A 16,948-nucleotide genomic window follows, 5' to 3' on the forward strand; every position below is an offset into this window, starting at 1 on the left:
TCTGTGTACTTCTGTCGTGTGATTTTTTTTTGTTGTTGTTGTATCAATATTGTTTTTTATTGTGGACCTCAATGTTCTTTTTTGCAATAACATCTAATTCAAATAGTTTCCCATGGTCTATTTATCAATGTATATAAACCTATCAGAAAAAAGGGTGTAAAATGTGATAAATGTCTAAAAGGTTTGCTATCCTTGCTAATTCTTGATTATGTCTGATCTGCTGCCTCCTACTACAGTGTGTTTGGAGGTCATGTTCCCTCATCCCCTGCTCCCAGAACTTTTCGAAATAGCAATGAATACTCGCTAAGTAAACAAGTGAACGAAAAATTAAAGAAGAAATAGAAATGCTTCATAGTTTGATGTATATATTCTAAATAATTCCTGCCAAAAATCTCAACGGGACAAGATGGCTCTTAAATTTATGTAGAATAATAAAAGGCTAATAATAAATAAAATACCCCTGAGGAAGAAACAGAAAAGGAACAAAAGTAAATTGGCACACCATACATCTAAATTTAATATAGAGCTACTGAAATTCAGAAAGCATAATTTTTACATAGAGATATAAAAATGGACAAAGAAAATAGAAACTGGAACCTGGGGAAAACCTATGCAATTTGTTGTAAAGACAACATTGAAGATTTGTCACTAGGAAAAGTAGAAACTAATCAATATATGGTTATGGGACAATTAGCCATCAATTAAAAAAATGAAAACAGATCTATCTCGTGCTCTACATAATGTCATTTTATTTCTTTGTGTGTGTGTCTATGTGTCTCTGTGTGTGTATGTGTGTGTGTTTCTGTATAAGTATGTGTGTTTTGTGTGTGTGTGTGTGTGTGTACACACATACATCCTTTTGCTGGGGCAAACCTGTGGTACTCAGAGAACAACTGGCAGGACTTGGTTCCCTCCTTCTACCACATGGGTCTAAGACATCAAACTCATTATATTGTCAGGCTTGGCAGAAAGTGTCCACTGCCTTTCCAGTCATTCAAATGCAAACTGTTCAAAAAAGAATATGTTTAGACTCTAGGAGAATTCTTTATAACAAATATAACCGACAAATGACTCATATACAGAGTACATAAAGTCTAAATATGAAACAAATTTTTAAAAAAACAAACACTACCATGGAAATGCTAACAAAATCTTAAGGCAAGTGTTTCACAGAAGAAGAAACACAGCCAGGGTGATGTTCTCGGCCTCAGAAATCATGGAAGTGCAAATTAAGCAAGCCACAAGGTTGGCAAGAATGAAGAACTCTTATGATATAAAGCAGGAGTGCCTACAGAAATCACAGTCATGTCCCAACCAGTGCTATGCATAAGAGTGAAGCCCTAGGCTGAGGTAACACAGCTGGTAAAGCATGCCTTGTGTGAAGACCTACATGCAGTTCCCCAAATGTTGCATGCACAGGACTGTGACTTGTAATCCCAGTCCTAGGGAGATGAGATAGAACAATCTCTGGGGCCCATTGGCCGGCCGGTCTAACCTAAATGGAAAGCTTCAGGCCAGCGGCAGACCCTGTCCAAAAGGAAGTGGACAGCATTCTTGAGAATGACAACCACGGTCGTGCTCTGACCTACACACAACGCACACACACAGATATGCATGTGTATATGCAACATGCACACACACAGAGAGATATGCATGTTTATATGCAATATGCACACACACAGAGATATGCATGTGTATATGCAACATGCACACACACAGAAAGATGCATGTTTATATGCAATATGCACACACACACAGATATGCATGTGTATATGCAACATGCACACACACAGAGATATGCATGTTTATATGCAATATGCACACACACACACATATACACACAGAGTTTTTCAAAAAATTAAAACTTAGAAACAGCCAACATATTCAATAGTAGGAAAACATGGGTTGATAGTTTTCTCTTTCTACAATGGGCTATTGTACAACAATTCAAAACAAATTAATTGTACATGGCCAGAGAAAAATCATAGAAATATAATAGCGATTTGTAGAGAGGAAATCTCAGAGAGCTCTTTTGCTAAACTGAATTAAGAATTGGGCTCCCCGAATGGATCGTAACTGAATGCAGTATTTAAGTCACTTGTGAGAGTCACTCCAGCCTGATATTGGTTCTCCAGAAGGAGAGAGGCAGCCCTGTGGGGAAGTGCTTGCACTGCTGTGGGAGGATCCCGCCTTCCACCATCAGCCCTGAGAAACAAGAGAGGGGTGGAGAGAGAGTGAGAGCCACACTGATTTATAAGCTACGGCTCTATTTTAAAACAACAAAGTTATTGAATTGGTTTGTTCCCTTATTTATTTCTCAGTGGCAGGCTAGCCTTGAATTCCTGGCTTCAAAGGATCCTCCTGCCTCTGCTCACTGACTAACCAAGATCCCCGATAGCACTGTATGTAACTCTGGTTTGGATTTACTAGAGTGCTAACAGGAAGTGGAAAACTGACATAAACAGAGAAACAAATGGTACTAGAAAAGTTCCTAGACTCTGTTATGTTAAAAAAAAAAGCCAATAACTGACTATTCTGCTTTGACAGTATCATTAAATTGGCACCAGAAAAGCACGTGTTACTTTAAAGTAGTTTTCTCTTAGCATGCTCAAGTGCTCTTCCTGTTTGCCACACCCTCACATTATTAGAAGCCTCACTGTTCCTCATTACGGTCCCGAGCGCAGGGCTGACCCGGATACCCTCAGCTTGCTGGGCTTCCTCTCTCCTGAAATTATCGGAGTCACGCAGTCTAAGAAAGTGCCCGCCAAATAGAAGCCGAAGCTATTACAAGATTTTCTTTCAGAACTGGTTATTATTCCTAAAGTATATGATTTGGAACTCTAATGTAAAGCAGAGTAAACTAGACGTTCAGAGAAGCCATTTCTGGGACATTACAAAGGAGATGGCAGAAGTGCAGTGTATGACTGAGCTGGCAGAAACAGCAGAATTCCTCGGGAGCCAGAACAAGAAGGGAACCAGGCTCCGAAGCTGAGTTTGCCAGGCACTCTATGCCCATCCTGGAGGCCTGGGTCCCAGATTTGAATGGAGAGAAGGCAAAAACCCAGATCTTACTGCTGTAGACCAGAGTCTGGAAGCACCAGATGGGGGACAGGGGTTACTCCTTTCAGGAGGAATGTGATGAGGAAGAAACAAACAGGAAGCCACAGAGGTGGTATTTCTATCCCATCGCTAAGCTGGGCATTGAGTGCATCAGGGTTCACTGTAATTTTATTATTTAAATTATGCATGAAGGCATCTAATAAAATTCTTTGTTTTAATATCGAATGACTGCTGGCTGACGTCAAAACCATGTTAAAATATCAAGAATAATCCCAGTTTAGAAAATAATCCTTATTTCCCATAAAAAAAAAAGCACAGTTAAAAATGCTGTGCTGGGTAGTTCATGTCAACTTGACATGAACTAAAGTCATCTGAGAGGAGGGAATCTCAACCAAGAAAACGTCTCCATAAGGTTGGGTGGTAGGCAAGCCTCTATGGAATTTTCTTAGTTAGTTGATGGGGAAGCAGCCCATTATGGGCGGTGCCATCTCTGGGCTGCTGGTCCTGGCTTCAAAGAGCAAGCCAGTAAGCAGCACTCCTTCCTCCATGACCTCTGCACACGCTCCTCCTTCCCTGCTGAAGTTCCTGCCCTGAGTTCCCCCAATGATGATCAGCATTTTGGAAGTATATGGAAATGTAAGCCAAATACCCCTTTTCTCCCCAGCTTGCTTTAGTAAGTGGTGTTTCATCATAGCAATAGCAACCCTAAATAAAACATCTTCACAGATAAGGTTATCGTGAAGGACACGCTTTAATGCCACTTCCATGACCTCCTTTACCTCATCACCGCTGGAGGTAAAAATCAGAGAAAACGCTTAGCCACAGCTTGTTGGAATCGATAAATGCTATGCTCTGTCACTGCACTCTGTCCGATGTCAATTTCAACCAATGGCTCTCCATCACCATTGGGCCAACTGGGAACAGGCAAGGGAACCGAGGGAGGAAGAAGTTTTAGAATCTTCGTGCCAGGGAAGCAGAAAGATCAGGCCTGAGAGCTGGAGGAGCAAGAGCGCACAGTCCTGTAAGATCCGGGGAAGAGCGGCCCTGCAGCCCCCCCCCCCCATTGGGTCTGGGGTAGCAAAGATGAAACATAGATTTTAGTAAGTAATAATTCAGGAGTATGAGAGGGGAGGCGAAAGCAGTGTGGACACTTGGGAGTGGCTTGGCCATTGAGCTGCTTAGGGCAAATTAAAAACAAAGTGTGTGTGTGTGTGTGTGTGTGTGTGTGTGTGTGTGTGTGTATGGTGTGTTTCATTCGAGAGTCCATAACACTGGGGTGGTATCGAGAAGTGTGGGCACACCTGCCAGGGAGTTAAGAGCAGAGTAACCATATTACTGTTACATTTGTCTGTTTAAGTGTCTAGAAGAAATATATGCTCTGACTTTGTGAGCCAGGTATTCAATAGCTACAACTGTTAGTGTAGTCTCAGGGCTGCAAGAACATCACGACTCACAGCCTCCATGAATGAAAAGTATTCTCCATCAAACAAGCTGTATGGGTGGCCTTAACATTCAGTGGATTTTACTGAGATAGACCCCTAAAAAATAAATATTGCAGCCCCAATTCCAGAAGAGTCCCAGCCGAATGAGAAAGTGAATTGCAGTATATTTGAAGGATCCATACTCACTGTAAGAACAACAGAGGTTAGAATCCTAATTCAGTAGACCAGGCACGTGTCACTGGTAACAAAAAGTGTTGCCAGCGTTACACCCCATAGCTTAGGTAGGGATCCCCGCCCCATGACCTGGAACAAACTGATCAGACCCACGGCCGTACATTAGCTTAGAATTCCCCCTGAAAGAGCAGACAGTTTGGTGTTTAGTGAGATCCTCCTGGAGAAAGCACAGCCTTAGAGCCTGGTTCAGCATCAAGATGTCTCAGCAGGTAAAAGTGATGGCTGACAAACCCGACGACCTAAGCGGGACCCACAAGGCGGATGGAGAGAAACACCTCACACCACTCGTCCTCTGAATTCCATGTGCGTGCATCCCATCTCAACGCCTCTACTTGGGGCATGTTCGTTTCATCCTCATCCTCATCATCACTGACTCTAGCAGCTTCTTGGCATCCTTCCTGTTCACACCGCCTGGGTGAAGAGAGGGAGAAGACGTCATGCTTCTGGAAGTCCAGAGGGACAACAACGAAGGACAGGATGCTCATCATCCGCTTGCAGACCATAATCGGAGGCTGCTGTTGATGGGTGAGCTACCAACATGGTGAATAGATTGGACCAGGCCCAGTTTAAAGATCCGGAACTGCAGCTGCCTCTTCAGGAAACCCTCAGTCTTCAGGCCAAGGATGTAATCCAGCTTCATCTCACCCTCATCCAGCACCCCAATGCAAACAAGTCGCCTCAGTAGAGCCTTGCCTTCAAAACCACTACGTGGGTCCTTATTATCCAGTGTAAACAGTTCCCAGGTGGCCTTGAGGATCTTGACCTTTCACACCTGGAAACATTTGTTCCAGAGCCCATACTCTCTGATCAGCTTCAGGTCCTGGTCAAGGCACGATTTCTCCAAGGGTCCCTGTGGGTTTTATGACAAATCCAGCGTCTAGCAACAGGCATGTTTGCTTCTCTAGGCCAGATGCACCTACAAACTCATGCCTGTGTTCTGACATTTTCTTAATTAGTGGTTGACGACAGAGGACCCAGTCCCTTGTGGGTGAAGCCATCCCTGGACTGTTGGTTTGGGGTTCTACTACAAAGCAGGCTGAGCAAGCCAGAAGAAGCAAACCAATAGCCAGCACTCCATGGCTTCTACATCAGCTCCTGCGTCCAGATTCCTGCCCTGCTTAAGTTATTGTCCTTCTTCTTCCAACGATGGACTGTGATGGAGACATATAAGTCAAATAAACTCTCTCTTCCCCAAGTTGTTTTGGTCATGGTGTTTCATCATAGCAACAGTAACCCCAACCAGGGCACCACCACCTCCCCATACACACAAATAAATAATGAAATTGTTTAAATTAAAAAATATGATGAAAAGGTTAAATTTTTGTACCCAGTGAAAACCACACTAGTGATCCCAACACTGGGTGATTGAGGCAGGAGGAGCTTCCATTTAGGGCCTACCTGGATTATGCAGTAACACCCTGCCACACAGTGATGACACATACCTTTAATCCCAGCCTGGTTCTAGGTCATCCTGGTCTACAGAGTAAGTTCCAGGACAACCAGAGCTACCCAGCGAAACCCTGTCTCAAAAAACTAAACAGACAGGTAGATAGTTAGATAGATAGATAGATAGATAGATAGATAGATAGATAGATAGATAGATAGATAGATGATAGATAGATAGATAGATAGATAGATAGATATAATAGAAAAATGGATATATAGATAGATGTGTGTGTGTGTGTGTGTGTGTGTGTGTGTGTGTGAGAGAGAGAGAGAGAGAGAGATAACAAAGCAAACCTTTGAGCATGTACTGCCAGATCTTAATTCCCACAGGGGCACAATATTAAAAGTTAAAAAACTATTATTAGTAGTAGTATATTTTCTCTGCTTGTGCAACTTTCAAAGAAATGCATGTGACTACTTCAGACTCAAATGATTTCCCTGCACTCTGGCTTCAGTCCTACCTCAGTCTCTCTGGCTGGCTTAACGATGAAAAGAAAGAATGCAGAAGAACATGCCTTCTCTGTGGGCACAGCAGTGCCTCTCCAGCTGCCACACCGACACAATGCCTTGAACTCGTGGCAGCTGTCAGAGCGCAGGTATTGGATGACAGACACACAGCATGGAAGGAAAGGAAGGTAATAGGAGTGGTTAACTGGTGCTCCTCTGCCCAGTCAGTCAGAGCAGAGAGGGAGAGTATCCACATACGACGGTCAGCGTCATTTGTCCTGTAGAGCTCAGAAGAGACCATAATGCATCTAATGATGCAGTGAAGTGCAGGGACGAACCCACAAGCCCAACCCCAAGGAAAGCTCAGCTGGTCTTTAATGGACCCGGATCATTTTGCATACAACCCTTGCTCATTATGTGAATTGCGCAGAGAAAGTCACCCCTTTGCTTTTAACTGTGTATAAAAATGGGACATAGCACACAACAGACTGTTCTGCTCTCGGATGCTGCTTTTGATTTCTGTTCTTTTCAACACATTAACTGTACTTTCATTTCTTCGAAAATAAAATGTGATATTATAATTATAGCATTTCCCCACTTTCCTCCCCTTTTTCCAAGTTCTCCCATGTATCATAGCTCTCTGCCAATTGTGTGGCCTCTTTTCTTTAATTGTTGTTATATGCACGTGTCTCTCCCCCCCTTCTCTGTGTGTGTGTGCACTCAAGTGTGCATGCTCACGATGATGTCTCATTTCTTAATAGTGGTCTTTAAATCTTCTCACTGTTTTATCTGCAATCCTACTTTTATTCTCTTCCAAGCAAATCATTGTTCCTGGAAGTCATTCATTTCTCCTCCTTTTCCCTTTTTTAGCACTGACTTGGTGATCCATTTTGGGAAATCAGAAATAATGACTGCGACCAAAATAGACAAAGTCATCTCACAAAGGCTTTTGTTTTAATGGATAGGAATGTCAGCCAGCAGATAAACACGTGACATTTCCTAACATGAACTCACGTCAGCTCAGTAAGGAAACCTAAGGGCCTGAGAGGAAGTTGTACAGGCAGCCTCTGGGAAGGACGCTGTGTGAAGGTGACCCCAGCCTAAGGTTTAAGAAATTGGTGTGGCTGGGAAAAAGTGAAGGGGACAGAGACCTGAGGATGAGACTTGAGAGACAGCAAGGGCCTGAAGAGAAGGAACCAGTGGAGAAGTTCTAGGAGAGAACAGCTATCGTCTTCCGGTAATCACAGTCATCATTCAGTCCTCACTGGGAAGGGCTAGCTTGGAAGCAGGAGGTTCGCAAACCCAAATTAGAGGAAGTAGACAATTGGCTGATATTTTTCTTCCTAATAAAAATCATACATAGTAGGGCTGGAGAGATGGCTCAGCAAGAGCACTGACTGCTTTTCCAGAGGTTCTGAGCTCAGTTCCCACAACCACATGGTGGCTCACAACCATCTGTAGTGGGATCTGATGCCCTCTTCTGGTGTGTCTGAAGACAGCCACAGTGTACTCATATAGATAAAAAAAGAAATAAATTACTCTTTTTTAAAAATCTAAGTAGATACATGGCAGTCAGAAAAGATGACTCAGCAGTTGAGACCGAGTATTGTTCTCCCAGTGAAGCCAGTTTAGTTTCAAGGAATCACTTAATATGGCTGACAACTGACTGAAACTCCAGCTCCAGAGGATTCCTGTGTTTCTGGCCTCCTGGAGTACCTCCATGGACACACACACACACACTCACACAATTTTAAAATAAAGATACATATCTAAAATTTTTGAAGTACCCTTGTATTCCATCTGAAAGCTAAAATAAACATACATATATATGATAGAATAGTATTTAGCTATAGAAAATCATGCCACTTGTAACAACACGGATAGTCATGAAGGCACTGTGCCCACTGAACCAAGCCATTCATAGAAAAATAACATTGTAGGCCATTGCTCAGATCTGGAACAACTCTGGCTTCATAAAAGTATGGAGTAGAACAGTGCTTGCCAGAGGCTGCATGGAGGACTGGGGACAGGCTAGTCATCAACTAGAACAGTGTAACTAGATAGGAGGAATTCGTTCTGGTGTTTTGTTGCAATAGGGCAATATAATTGACAATAATGTGTTGTGAATTTTGAGATAGAAGAGAAACACTGGAATCATTTCCCAGAGAAATGACAAATGTTTGCGAAGAAAAATGTCCTAAATACTCTGACTTCTCATCATACAATGTACACCGAGATATAACCAATGTGTTTAATTATTATGCTTTAATTAAAATGTTAATGAAAAGATAGCATGGCATACAGTGGGATAGGTCTGTCCTTGTCCAGACACTAGCTCAGTGCTTCCAACTTGGGCTTTAGGACTAGATGCCTGGGGTTAAGCCCAGTCTACTTAACACATTGACTGGACGCCCTTTTACAAGTTACCCCGTCTTTCAAAGTTTCTGTTTCTTTTTCCGATACTGAGCATGATGTCTGATTGTCCTCTCTCAGAATGGTGGAGGTGCATGACTTGGCCAAGTGCCTGGTAAATATAAATAATTGCAACTGTCCTGTATGTCTAGGGTCACCTGAGAGGAAAGCTTCAGGAATTGCCTAGATCAGATTGGCCCATGGGCGTAAGTAGGGCAGATTGTCTTGGTAACTAATTGTTGCAGAAAGGCGTTGCCCACCCCAGGCAGTGGCCTTGAGTCCTATAAGAAGACTGGCTAATCTTGAAAAGCTTGAGACAGCAAACACAGCAGTGCCTTCACAGTTTCTGTTTCAGATTCCTGCCTTGAGTACCTGCCTGATTTTCCTCAGGGATGGCTTGTGACCTGGAAGTGTAAGACAAATTAACCCCATCCTCCCCACACTGCTTTTGGTCAGAGTGCTTTATCAGCACAGAGAGAGAGAGAGATCCCAAGACAAGCGGTCTATCTGCAACAACAGAATTAACTGGCTGGAACAGCTCCTGTTCCAGGTTTCCATGGGAGCCACAATCAGCACTGTGTTTACCTCATAGGCATTTGCTCATTTATTGAAATTCATTTCCTGGATTTGGGGCTGGGGTGGAGCCCCTGGCGGTCCCCTGTAAGCTATTCGCTTGACATAGTGCTGACTTGTACTCCTAGCTCCGTTTGCTAATTTTTTTTTTGTTAGTTAAATTTTTATTAAGGTCATAGGAAAAATATAGATATAATTCCAGAATTCTTAGGTAAACTGTGCAGAGAAAGTAATTCTTCAACCTTTCTAAGACATCTTTATTTTTATTTTTTTTTCCTTTGTGTTTTCTTTCTTTTTTTTATTCGATATATTTTTTATTTACATTTCAAATGATTTCCCCTTTTCTAGCCCCCCACTCCCCGAAAGTCCCATAAGCCCCCTTTTCTCCCCCTGTCCTCCCACCCACCCCTTCCCACTTCCCCGTTCTGGTTTTGCCCTATACTTCTTCACTGAGTCTTTCTAGAACAAGGGGCCACTCCTCCTTTCTTCTTGTACCTCATTTGATGTGTGGATTATGTTTGGGGTATTCCAGTTTTCTAGGCTAATTTTAAGTCTCCATTATTATTCTCCCAGCTTCTCTTTTTCTTCGGTTACTCAAAGATCAGGATGGGCGTAGTGTTAGATTTCAGACCCAGGTTTGAGGAGCCCCGTTTGTCCATGGGCTCTCACAGGTGAAACAACAGTGGGAACACCCAGAGTTTGCGCGCCGTGAACGTGTCTGCGTGCAATGTGGTCAGGCTAGCCCAGGTGTCCCGGCATGCTGACTGAGGTAAACGGAAGCACATGTTGAGCAAGGTGCAGAAGGCTCTGCTTCCTCGGCTGTGACTGTGAAACCTGCCCAGCTTTGTTCTGCAAACTGGCAGAACACCTAAGGAGGGAAAGAGGCTGTCGGGAGCCCGGGACCCCGAGCACCTGGATTCCCTTATCTCGTTTATTATTGTTAACTGCTTCAAAAACACTTCGTGGGCTTTAAAGAAAGGGGCAGATTGTGATCTCTCCTCGGAGTGTGGTCCCACCAGGAGACCAAATGATTTTTAAAAGTTCCTCTAGTGACATGCTCTGTCTTAACTGATATTTTCCTTTTAAAAACAACTTGCCTGGAGAGGGGTACCCAGAAAGGATATTAGGGATTATGTTGGAATAAAAACAGGAACTTGTTTTCCTATCCCTCTTTGGTTTCCCCTTCCCCCAAGCTAAGGGAAAAAAATCTTTGAAGAATGTGAGGGAAAAATTTAGTTTGAGGATGCTAATTCCAACTACCACAATGCTGTTCTTCCTCAGCCGCAAATCAGCCCAGTAACAAAAGCTTAAAAATTCTTAAGCTTGTGGTAAAAGACATAGGGGCAGCCTAGGAAATGTGGCTGCCCTGAAAGAGGGAGATATGAGCCCAATCATAGACTGGTAGATGACCTTCTCAGAGGAGGCCTGTGTAGGACTCCCTGGTACCTGACCCCACCATGCCACCACCACCACCACCACCACCACCACCACCACCACCACCACCACCACCACAGCTCCAGCCTTAATAGAAGATTTTGCTTCCCCAGGGTTTCATTCAGTAGTAACAAATATAGGACTGCCCTGAGCTCCTCTGCCTGGACACTTATCCACCGTCCACCTGAAAACAATCTCCCATGATTCCTAGTCTACTGACCTCCAACCTCTGATAGAAGGGAGCTCCTGGGGAAAAAAAAGCCAGAGGTAGATTTCCAGAAGTAGATTTCAGGCTAGAGCCAAGCCACACACACAGCAAAGCAGACAACTGGGTTGCCTAGCTTACAGACCAACAACCACCTCTAATCCAGTTCCTTCACTTTAGCCCAAAGGTGCATTAGTGCAGAGTGTTTAGTTTGACAAAGTATAGCCCTGCAGAGCTAGGATAAAGCTGAGACTCTCAATAGTGAAAACCTGAGGGAACTGCAATGGAGGGCCCCCCTTAGCCCCCACCTACCAGTCCTCTGTGCCTCTGTGATAGGAGTGCACCAGGAACTCAGGACCACTTTAGGGACTGGTAAAAGCTAGGCTCCTCTGCCTGCAGAATTTCTGCATACAAACTCTCATACTCAGCAAATCATTCTACATATTAAAAAATATAATATGGCCCAATTTATGAAGAATTTTATAGCCAGAATGCAGAAATGGCATATCCAGACTATTTTATGAAAAAGCCAAAAGACACAGTAAATTAAGATTAATTTGCATGAAACTTTGCAGACACCAGCCTAATATACTTTTTATAAAAAAGGAAACACACTTTGTCTGAACTCTGCAGTGCTGCGTTAGATCTCTCCCCTGTCTGTCCTCTACTCCTGTTCCTAATTTAACACCTGTAAACTGCCATGGAAATTGTACATAAAATGTGTGTTTCATATTGAAAAGGTAGGAAGCTTGCTCAAAGTGAGACTCGGAGCTTTATTATAAATTATTCAGCTCGTGCCTTGAAAGCCTTTTGGGGTCTTTTTGGTTCTTGCTTGCAATATTTGTAGTTGCCAATCAAGTCAGTCGAGGGTCAGGAAGTATGGAGGTGAGATGGATAGAGTGAGTTTGGACTTGGTCTTCTCATTTAAGTTCTTTAACCTCTTCCACTCACGATTTCCCCAGTATTTCTGTTAGACAAATAGGAAAAGCAGAGCAGACCGTGGTGGCAGCGGCTCGGAGCCCTGGGGCAGTGGCTGGCTTGGCGTTGCGCTGACAAGCTGGACTCGTGAGTATGGGAGATTATGCTCTGAGACTTTATTCCTGTGTCTCCCCATATTAGCTTTCTTCTTTCCACCAGTGGGGCTTGCTGATTCACTGCCAAAGAATCTGAAAGCTAAGAGTCCACTCAGAGAAATCGCAAATGCACGCACGTACAAACACCACCCTCCCACCCCTACCCCCCCCACACACACACCCCGCCCCGTACCCACCCATACACATGCTACTATGCTTTTACATGAAAATCCTAAAAGGTTTCAGGAACTTCTTTTCCTACAGGAGTAAGCTTGCACTGTGAAATTACACCCCTGGGTATTTACCTGATGGACTGCACAGTTGCAGAAATTCTTGCATATTGAGGTTTATTGCAGCACCATTCACGGTCACTAAATTATGGGGCCAACCTAAACGTCCGCTGACAGAGCCTAGATAAAGAAAATGCAGCGCATATGCACAGCAGAGTTTTTCAGCCATGAAAAATGAGCTTGTGTCATTTTTCAGGAAAACAGATGCAATCGAAGATATTAAATGAATTAAGCCAGTCTCTCCAAAAGACAAACGCTGTGTGTGTTATCTCTCATATGTGCTTCCTAGGTTTTATAGGAACCCATAAAAATATGGCTGCATATGACAAGAGAATGGAAGGAAAACTGTCTATGGGAACAACTGGGGAGTACGGGGAAGAAGAGACGTGAGAAAATGAAGTGGAAGTGAACAAGATATACACGTAGACATACATGTGTGTATTTACACACTTTGTAGGCATACATGTGTATATATACACGTGTATATAGACATATACATAGACATATATGAAACACTATACCATGTGTGATGAGTATATTCAATGAAAACATTTTCAAAGGAAGGAAAAAGAAAATCATGGCTGCCAGTGGCAGCTCTTCCGATGCATGCGCCTTTGGTCCTTTCTACTTTCATGCTCTTTTCCTCCCTTTGTGTCTCTGGTACCAGAGCACATACATTGTTTTTGAAGTTTATTTATTGTGTATGTGTTTGTGTGTTTATGCATCCTCAGTATAGAACAACAACTCATATGTGGATCTCAGAAGACAACTTGTGAGAATTGTTTCTCTCCTTCTACTATATGGTTTTGGGGGGGCTCGCCAGGCTTGGCAGTAAGTGCCTTGACTTGAGTCATCTCTTGGGTCCAGGAGCCCACAATTTAGCCAGGTAATGTCTGTCTGCTTGTTCTTGAGTCATGTGTCTCAGGCTATGTGACATAAGGAGCTGCACCCAAGGAAACTATTGCTGCCACGATTCAGGGTACACCTCCTTTGTTTAATAAATGTACCCGGTTCCTCAAGATTTTTATCTTGGTGCCACAGTGAGAGGGTATCTCCTCAGCATGCATGCCAGGCAAGATGTGCCATTTCCAACAGGACTCAGATTCATCTGCCACTATGGTTCCCTGGGTCTCTCTACCTGTATCTAGATGGTTAGTGAGTTTTCAAGTGCACAAAAATAGTGTCATCAATATGAACAATTCTTGAGGTAAAAGTTACAATTGCCTTTTCTTTCACAAATATTTTGAATCTCTTGCTCGGTTTCTCAGACGCTCGCATGTACTTCACAAACTTCCCTTGTGGAAAAACACTTGAGTTTCCAGCCTCTGGTACCCTGGAGATCCACAGGTGTATCATGACATCAATAGGCAGGTGGCCAACAGAGAGTCAGATAGCTGTGTTTTTCATGAGACTCCAGATGGCTGACTTCAAGATGAAATCCTTCCCTTCAAATATGAATTTCTCCTTCTTTATTTCTACTAGTTAAGTAGAAAAATATCAAGTTGCACCATTCAGGTGACTCATAAAAACTTGTTAAAGAAATGAAAGTGGAAAGTCTACCTTGCCTTTATCTTTTCTCATTTTCTATCACATGAACCTTTGGTTCAAAGCTTTTTCTTTTTTTCTTTTTCTTTCTGGCCCACTTTTGTATCTGTTTGAGCTCCCTAGAACCAGCTTTCTCAGGAATCAAGCCACTGTATTTTAGCAGCTGTGAACTGGTCAAAGGCTTTTCCTGGCTTGCACTTCCCAGCTGGAGGATTCTAGATAACTGAACATGTGTGGACTAGAACTTGCTAAAGCCACACTTGCCTTTCTGAAGCTCAGAAAGAACTCACTTCTTGGCTGGAGGGATGGATCAGTGGGTAAAGCTCTTGCTGCATAGTGTAGAGACCAGAGTCTTATGTCCCCAGAATCCTTGTAAAGCTCACAGTAGTGAGCACCTGCAATCTCACTGTTCAGCCCTACCTCAAACACAGAAGGTGTAAACCCAAGCTTATCCTCTGGCTTCCACACTCTAGCCATAGAATACAAACACACACACATACACACACATACACACACATACACATACATACACACACATATGCATACATATACACATATGCACACACACGTACATATACACACATATGCATACATGTACACACATGCACACACACGTACATATACACACATATGCACATACATATACACATATACACATATATATACACATATATACACATGCATATGCACACATACACACATATACGCATATATACACATACACACAAATACACATACACACATACATATACACACATATACACATACCCACACATACACATACACATACATACACTATATACATACACACATAAACACACATACATACACACACACATATATACACACACACATACACACACACCTCCCTTCCACTCTATTCTATTCTTCTGAGCTACTTGACCTGTTAGTGGTGACTTGATTTGTATGTATTCAATTTATTATCAGTGCTTTAACTGTAAACATTAACCCAGATTCATAAATTACTTACCAAAGAAAAGTCTACAAGCTGGACAGCATCTCAGTGGCGGGGTGCTTACCCAATGGCTGGAGGCTGGACTCACCCTCAGCGCTGGAAAGGGAAAGCTTGCAAACAATGCAGACAACTTGATAAGTCCTTAGGACAAACCCTTACACTCATTTACCACAGGTCCATTCGTAGCTGCTCATTTCCAAACACAGCTCTTTACACACTGTTCCTCACATTCATTGCAGCATGGCACAACTTCAAGACACAAAACCCAAGTGAGCCACAGACATCTACTTATAAATTATAATTTCTCCCTATGTATGTGCAAGAAAATATTCCAGACTTATGTAATTCACATCCTTAGAAATGAAAACAACTTATTTTTTACCCCACTTTCTCAAATTGCTTGGATGTTTAAAAAAAATGCTAAACGGATAATATCCTTCAACACTGCATTGATTTCTCAGCTTAATTTAAGCATAGAAATTATGTGCCAGATGGCATGATCAACATGTTCTGTTGAAAGATTGCAATTTTATTCTTGTAAGAAAAAACAAAGTAAGCATTTTCCCACGTGATCTACTCAGCAGGAAAGAGAGTTTGTGGAGGCTCGCTCTAACAATGCCATCTTTGACAGGGGAAATGACAATAGCTTTGACTGTATTAACTGAACTATTTTGAAAGCCCAAATGTACTTGGTTTCATTCCGCCACATGTATCACACGGGCTCTGTCATTAGTAACTAGAAACAGCAACATGAATGGTCACGAATACAGTAACATTTACCTTTGCACAGTTGGACAGTTAAATATTTTCTGAAAGGCATTTCATTTTCAAACTTGAAATAGCTGTATTTCATTCAACATCCTGAGCCACGGCGCTGTAAAATCTGACCATGGCTTCAGTTCCCTTCTCTCAGGGAGGTCATTAAAAGATCTGTCTGTCTTTGGCAGCTTGTTCTGTTTTTCTGGGACATTTGTGTTCCCTGCACTTCCATAACAAGTTTTGACAAGGAACTTCACCAGGAGCGAAAGAGAAAAGAATGATGTTTATAAGAGAGAAGAGTCCAAACAGTCGACTGATGCAGGCCTTTGAACACTTGGAGTATCATGGAGAGAGGAGGAGGGGGCCAGGGAAGGCAGAAGCTAGAAAGCAAGGGGAGGAGAGGGAGGCAGGGGAAAGGAGAAAGATAGATAAAGAATCAAACCTACAGAACAAGCGGGAAGATATTCTTTCCTAGGACTATTCATTAGTGACTGTATTTCAGAAACGCGAAGGCTGCCTTGCCTATGGCAGGTGAATGTCACACTTGAAACTGAAAGATTTCTGATTATTATACATGCTTTAGATGAGTATCCAACAGATACCTCCAGGGAAATGCTACAGGCTAAGAACTTAAAACAGCTCAACCTAATAAATTTAAAAACAAAGGCGAGAGCAATGTTCTTTCTTTGGCTCTAGGTTGAAGTTATTTCCTCTTAGCTTTGAAAAAACATCTGTATTTTGATTTTTTTAGGTATTTCTGGCCTAAAGAAATATAGCCCACTTGGCAGTAATAAATAGATTTTTAAATATTCTTATATAGAAATAACGTTGAAGGTGTGTCTATTTGTACTATCAAATAAAATGCAGAACAATATTACGTATGACTGTATTAATACTCTAAGACTTAGATCTGAAGCATCAAATGGTCTCTCTACCATGTTTCTCATGACTAAATGGACTTTGTTGTCATTTCCTATCCAGGATCATGCTGCGTGGTTATCTTCCCAGCAATTTACTAAAGGTTGAATGGATCAACTTGTATGTGGTCCAAA

At 42.5% G+C, this 16,948-nt stretch overlaps 1 pseudogene; it reads right to left on the reverse strand.

Annotated features, from left to right (window-relative positions):
- Nucleotides 1-4,975: 4,975 nt before the first annotated feature.
- On the reverse strand, nucleotides 4,976-5,627 carry LOC127664536 (40S ribosomal protein S9-like; annotated as a pseudogene).
- Nucleotides 5,628-16,948: the final 11,321 nt, after the last annotated feature.

The sequence above is a fragment of the Apodemus sylvaticus genome, chromosome 14, assembly GCF_947179515.1.
Source record: "Apodemus sylvaticus chromosome 14, mApoSyl1.1, whole genome shotgun sequence".
Classification (NCBI taxonomy): Eukaryota; Metazoa; Chordata; class Mammalia; order Rodentia; family Muridae; genus Apodemus; species Apodemus sylvaticus.